This window comes from Chelonia mydas, chromosome 9 (genome assembly GCF_015237465.2).
Source record: "Chelonia mydas isolate rCheMyd1 chromosome 9, rCheMyd1.pri.v2, whole genome shotgun sequence".
In the NCBI taxonomy this organism is placed as follows: domain Eukaryota; kingdom Metazoa; phylum Chordata; order Testudines; family Cheloniidae; genus Chelonia; species Chelonia mydas.
Genome location: NC_057855.1, coordinates 4,953,044 through 4,960,064, shown reverse-complemented (window position 1 = coordinate 4,960,064; position 7,021 = coordinate 4,953,044). Strand labels below are relative to the sequence as shown.

The 7,021-nt window shown below is 39.0% G+C and overlaps 1 long non-coding RNA gene across 2 annotated transcripts; it reads left to right on the top strand.

The window, feature by feature from the left end:
* The first annotated feature begins 31 nt into the window (after nt 1–31).
* Nucleotides 32–4,380, top strand: LOC114019003. Of its 2 annotated transcripts, none has more exons than XR_005226782.2 (2): nt 32–856; nt 4,273–4,380. It is a non-coding gene; the product is annotated as an uncharacterized LOC114019003 (long non-coding RNA). The 2 variants fall into 2 exon arrangements; XR_003564169.3 differs by having other exon boundaries at nt 3,217–4,380.
* The last annotated feature ends 2,641 nt before the right edge of the window (nt 4,381–7,021 follow it).

Here is a 7,021-nt window from a genome sequence, read left to right as displayed (position 1 = left end):
TGCTATTCGGTGACATAAGAGAGATCCGGGGCTGAGGCCACCCCGCTCTCGGTCGTGAAAGCCCCGCAAACACCGCCGGCCTCCTCGCAATACACCAGATCCCCCCCCCCCTCAGCTCTGCCCCCCCCCCCCCAGCAAAATGCGTTACAATGTAGGGACCTGGGAGAGGGTGTTGGGGGGAGGTTTTCATAACGCAGGAGGAGGGGGGGGGGGGAAACCCTAATTAAAAAAGCAGGAGGAGGAGGCAGACAAAATCTCAGGCAGTCCGTAGGGAGGCGAGACACAGAACCGTTTAACGTTATTTTTTGCATCTGCTTGAGCAAGTTTCTCCTGTAAAAAGATCCCGGGATCCTGCTGCCTTGGACGCTTTTTGAAAAATAATCCGTCTTTTTTTTTTTTTTTTAATGTTCCAGCCACCTCTTTTTGGCTCTCACGATCGTGCAAGGGATTTACTTTTGACGAAAGAAGCTTCTTCTCCCCCTTCCCCCGCAAACAGATCTGTGTTTTAATTATGGTTTTGGCATTGCTTTTTTCATGTGAGGAATATCCTTGTTCTTGAAAAGAAATAGACTCGGAGGGTTATGTTTTCGTTTGGTCCTTTTCTCCCCCCCCCCCCCTTCCCTTTCCAGGACTCTTCGCAGTTGTTGTCATTGTTGCTGATTCGTGCAAAATAGATTGTAAACAGTGTGTCAATAGATAGCTTCCTCTGGGTGGAGGGAAATGTCAAGCTACGGTAGTGTGGAATTTTTTTTATTACTTTTGGTTTTTTAAAGCAGCTGTAGACTGTTTCGGGAGGGAACTGTAAAGGCCTGCCCTGCCTTTGTCATTGGAGGAGACTTCAACCAGCAGTGAAAATGTAAAGACCTTCCAATCTGTGTTACTGATAGAGTGACTGGTGTGTGTGGTGGGTAGTGCGGAGGGGGCAGGGGCAGATTGCAAACGTATTATTATGTGGACCCTTTAGCCATGTATATATAAGCAAATGCATTGCATCTTTATTTTCACTGTGAATCCACTCAGGCCTGGTCTGAGTGTGTACATGTCAGCTGATTTCTATTGCAATTATTTATTTTTTTCCCTGATCATTTTGGGGTAAAAGGATCCAGTATTTCTGGTGGCTACTTCCACATAACAGAGAAGGAAGGGGTGGACGGCCGTGTGTGTGTGTGTGTGTGTGTGTGTCTCTGAATGATGGCATTTCATGTTTATAACAATTAATAGAAATTTGTTCACAAGAATAACCATCACAGGGTCACTGTGCCCTAGCTCCAGCTAATGCAATTGCTTAGAGCAACTTATTAAATTACAAATGAATTCCACAAAGGCTGCAACCCTAATACAAAGATATTATTGTACATTCTATGCTGCATTTTTTATTTTGCAGCAAAGTCCCTGAACTGAAATGCTCAGATCTGCTTTAAAGTAGAAAAAAGAAGGAGAGCTTTACTCCTAATACTCCATCTATTCTTTAAAATAGCCCAGTAGCAAGTCAGGTCTCATACTCAGACACTTGAGATGATACAGACATGCTTTAAAGACGTCTTCCCTGTAGTTAAAAAGTAATATATAATTCAACGCGAACAAGCATAGCTTTACTTAGATTGTAAGATCTCAGGGACAGGGAAGATGTGTTTATCTGTGTTTATCTTGTTTATCTGTGTTTGCAAAGAGCAGTGTAAACAAATGGTGCTATATAAATGGACTTAATAACAATAATATAATGATGATAATAACTAGGCTTTTGTTTCCATACGAGATGGAATTTATGAAGAAAATCTCTGTTCTGTTTGTCCCGCTCTGCAGTCTGATCTTTTCTTCTGCATGTATTGATCGGTTGGCTGAATGCAATGTTTGCAGAAAGTTAGGAAGGAGCTAAAAAAAATCCTAAGATTGAAGATTTATCATGATTGCTGTTCCAACTGGCATTTTACAGAGTTGAATTCTTGTCATGCATTTATGCTGCCAAATGTGGGGTTGCATCAGAGTTTCCATTATCAGCCCCCTGTTTACAAGGAGTTATAAATCAGCTATGAGCATTCCCTTTGGGCTGGGAACTTGGTATCTAGGTTCTCAGCCTGGAAGCAAATAATAGATTTTATTAATTTTTCCTGGGCGTCCCATATTCTCTCCCTCCTCTCCATTTCGCCCTTGCCTTCTCGTGGTTTCCCTTCACTCCCACCCAGTACCTTGAACATGCATTCCTTGGGCACCTAAACCGCCCATTAACTTTCCGTGAAGTTTCTTCCCCATACTCTGAAATGGGAGTTTTGAATGCGTAGGGAATGCAATATCCAGCATAGGAAATGCTACGTAGAATACCCTTCAAATCCCATGCGTGCCACTCCTACATTGGCCAGAGGGGTCACCGCAGAGCAAGTCCGTCCTTTGCTTTCTTCACAGCACATCTAGCCCCTGCTGGGCCTGGGAGTGAGGTCGGAATTCCAGGCCAGATTTGTAGTCACATCTTGCAAAATGGCAAGGAAGTTTACTAATATTGACTATATGATGACATTCCTTTAGCTCAATAACTGTCTGCATTTTTAGATGAAACTGGCCCTTGAAGGGGAATTTAACAGGAAAGTGGGCAGGGAGTGGAGTGGATATAAAAACATGTAAATAACCAAGTTGTTAACATTGACCTGCTATGCAAATGCTTTAATTTCTTGCATAATCTGGATCCAGTGCTTCAGATCTGATGCATGCAACCCTCCGTTCCCCCCATATTTCCTTTTTGGTCCTTACACACATATAAGGACTGTAGGAGCAGTCCTCACTATATCGACCTACATAGTTTGTCCATATTCCACGTCAATACAATAGTAAACATTAGATTTACATGAAGGACCAGAACAGCTCCTTTTGCAGTGTGTCAGATCAGTCATACCTAGGTTTCAAACCAGTGATGAAGACATGGTCACCCATCAGATTGGTACCACTGCTTCTGATACAGGCTATAATTTATTGTATTAACCCTAGTATTGTAGTCAAAATTGCAATGGAGGTAATTCTGCTGACTTAAAAATCCTCCTGTGGTTGGGAAAAGTTTATTCTTCACTTTCCCCTCCTGCAAAACTGCTGAGTTACTAGTCACCTGAGAGGCATGTCACAGGTGGCTTGGTTGTTTTCCCTATCTAAACAACTTTGGGATGAAAAGCACCACATACATGTAAATTATTATTAATAATAATACTTACCCCTCTACAATTACACTTCTAGATTTAAGGCCATAGGATATATTGATCAAGGATGGTAGATGGCCCTGAATACGGAATTAGTCAGTCCTACGGGGATACAGAATATGTTTTTATATGCAAGTATTTCATGTTCTCAGGTAAGCAACACATTTAAAGGGGTGGGCCTGATCTTTTGATAAATATATATATTTTTAAATAAATCTCAATTTAAAATTATTTTCATTTTTTTTAAAATTAGCCCCTTCAGGAAATAAATCCTACTTACCCAAATACTGTATAGACAGAACCACCAGGTCTTCAAAAAAAAGTGCCAGAGACAGAAACGTGACCCTTAAGAAAGGACACTCCGTCTTTGACACTTTTCCTATGGCAGTTACAGTCGGATTGTCAGCTGAGCTGTGGAAATCCAGCCCTTTTTATCAGCTTTGTGTCATAACATAAACATTATTTAAAGGCAGTTTAGTTTATGTAATTTTATAAAATAAGGGTGGATTGCACACTGCATAGAGCAGTGTATTCCCTGATTCAATTGCATTATCTTGTTTTCTAATCTAACCTACTTTTCTGTCCGAGGTTGGTGCTTTGCAGGAGCCTGTCTTCAGTGCAATCTGTGAGCCCTTTTGTGGGTGTCTGATTTCTGTAACATGTTTTGGTTTCCAGTATGAATGTAACATTCAAAGAATATCATGACACTACTCTAGGTGTATGCGATCTTATCTACCTGACATTTAGTTTTTTAACCGTCCATTCCCTTGATTTGCATAAAATCACACAGTCATAATTTTTTGGCATCATCATAACAAACTACTCGAGATTACCAGCTTGCTTTTGCTTGCTGCCCGTCAGCACAAATGCATGTTTTCCCCTTTTCTTTGCATCTGGAGCTTTCTGGATTTATTAACATAGCACTTTCAAAAGGATGGACACTTCTGCCACTATATCTGTGACAACAGCAAAGCTCTTTAATAAATGTCATGGTTTAAGTTCAAAACCAAACAGCCCAACGCACCAGGTTCTTGCATCTCATTCTGTTTTAGTTTATTGTTTTAAATATAGATCTCTTTGTTTTTATTTACAGGGAAAACCCACAGAATACTCTGCCTGATCCCAAAAGACTTGCCCTGCGACTGCTGTGTTCATTACAAAACAATCCTGCAATTAAAATAAACTCCAGGAGCTAAACAAACTGCCCCTCTTGCTGATCATTTGTTGATTTCAGTTCCTTATGCTTAGAACAATTTTTCCCCCAGCACTGGTATCAGAGGTGGCAGCAGCTGGAGTTGTGGAAGGACGAGGGGGAAACACCCTAATGTTTGTAAACTACAGGAGAGGGGAGTAGGAGGGAGATATTATTATGTTAAATAGTGTTTTTATTGGAGTATTCATGATCTGGCAGGATCCTTCCTTCTGGGGAAAGGACTGGAAGTGGAAAAACTTGATTTGCATGGTAGGACCTGGCTTTTTGTACACACCCTCTGTACACCGGACCATACTAAACCAGCTCTGAAGGCTGCTGCAGATCACTCACAGTCCAAGAATGTGCATGGGGACTACACTGGTACTTTTCCATTCACATGCCCACAGTGGAGTGTCTTGTTTATTTCATCCTTCATGCAACAAAGGGACACAGGCTGCAGAAGGGGAGGGAGAGAGATTTTCAGCCTATCTGCCTAAAAACCTCCCTGTACTTTCAACTGGAGAAGTTATTATTCACTCATCCACCTAAAAAGAAACCACTCAACAGTTGTGTTACTGGTTTCACACATGTTATCACACTATCTCTCTCTAAATAAAACCTCAATTTTCAGATATTCTGGAGACTAAATCTAGCATACCAAGGCAATTGGATAATCAAGGCAATTGTCAGTGTAATTCCAAGACAGTGAGGGCACATGGCCCAGTGTCACACAACAGGACAGTTCAGATAATGAGGCTTGGAGAACTGGATAATCATATTTTATCAGTAAAATTGGCATTCATGTATTATTGAGAAATTGTCCTGATAATTGACAGATCTACTTTCCCGTCATTACTGTGAGATTCATTGTGAAACTTGTCTGTCAAAAATTATTTTCCCCAGGTAAGTATAAGAGTAGAATGTTTGCAGTTTATCTATCTATCTATCTATCTATCTATCTATCTATCTATCTATCTATCTATCCCTGCAAATACTTACAGCCAGGAACAGTAATTACACAGGATGTATGTAAGGGTATCTATTGTTCCCATCACCGTGTAAGTAGGCATCACAATTCTATGCCACACATACATGATCTTTGGTTTAAAAGGTAAATTTCAAACCCAAGTACTAGTGAGCATCCAGCCAATCACTGAAAATTATCCTTCCTCCTCTCTGCCCCCAATCAATTTTTAACCAATTACAGACCAAAGTCTGTGGGGCTTGGTTTGGTTTTTTCCTTTTCTGCTGAGTTTGTTGGTGATTAAGTAGAGCAAAATTAAGTGATTCATATGGAGTAAGGGAAATTTACGAAGACCTTGTACCACTGACCTATAACATTTTCAAATACAACCATACATTCCATACTCCCCAATGCCTTACCCCTATTTTTTCTTTTTTGCCTGCTGCTTCTTGTTAGAATTTGTCTCATTTGAAAATATGAAGCATGAGACTTGTGGAAATTTAAAACTCACCATGTATTTTAAGCTGTGCTAGAAATGGCTTTTTTTTTTTAGCACCTCTCTTAACAATCAACTAATGAGATTAAAAACAAAAGAAACAAACAAAATCCCTGAGATGATTCAAGCCTCGGTTACATAAGTGTTTGGTTTGCCTGAAAAAAATTGATCAGGGACAGTCTTTGAAACAGATTCTTATTTATTATTACTATCTATTTCTATTACAATAGTGCCTAGAAGGCCCAGCCAAATCCAAGGTAATAAAAGTCAGCTGTGGAAAACATTTTGATTTCATAAGAAGAACTTTGTGAACTAGGAAGTTTATCCAACAATATTTCCTATAGTGACAAAGGGCCTGATCCAAAAATGGAAAGACTCCCACTGAGTTCAATGGATTTGCATACGACCCTTAATTCTTATTCTAAGCTATTTTGATAGTTATTGTTTTATTAATTGTTTTGTTAGACAGCTATGTGGTTAATGTTATCTGCATTTAATTTTCTTTCTTCAAATAACATTTTAATGCTTTGTCTATACAGTTCTTTGAGTGATCAGTACAATTTTGGTTCATGGAATGTTTGTGACTATACTTAAAAAAAAATCCAGTTAATTAATTGGAAGGTATCAATAAATAAAGGGGGAAATGTCAATAATTTGTTTGTCTCCTGGAATCCTTTAGTTCTGTTATTCTTTTTAAAAGGATGGATGGTGCTAACAAACTTTAATTGGGAAAGCTTCATTTGTATCTGTCTATTTACAAAGTATTTTACAAATATTCTATTAGTAGATACAGAATTAAATAATACCAGGTAGACTGAATTATTAACTATATTTAGATACAGTAAATGGGTCACAACATTATTTGTCAGGATACTAGTAAGTGGGGAGGGATTTATTTTATTTTATTTTATTTTATTTGGAAGAGCTTTTTTTAAGTATTTGGTAAAAAATTGAATTCTCTCCCCTTTTTCATGATGGACTGTAAAATGGCTGGGGTAATTTAAGATGATTTTGAGATAAATAATTCCAGTGGGGCTTCTCTGTGTTTTAAAGAATTAAAAAAATAAATAAAAGCAGCAGCAAGCAATAGTCAGTTGGATCTTACAGTGATGAGGAAGAATTCCATTGGATATATATCTGCATAGAGTATATAGTAAATACATTCTTCCCTATCTGTGAGCTGTACTGAG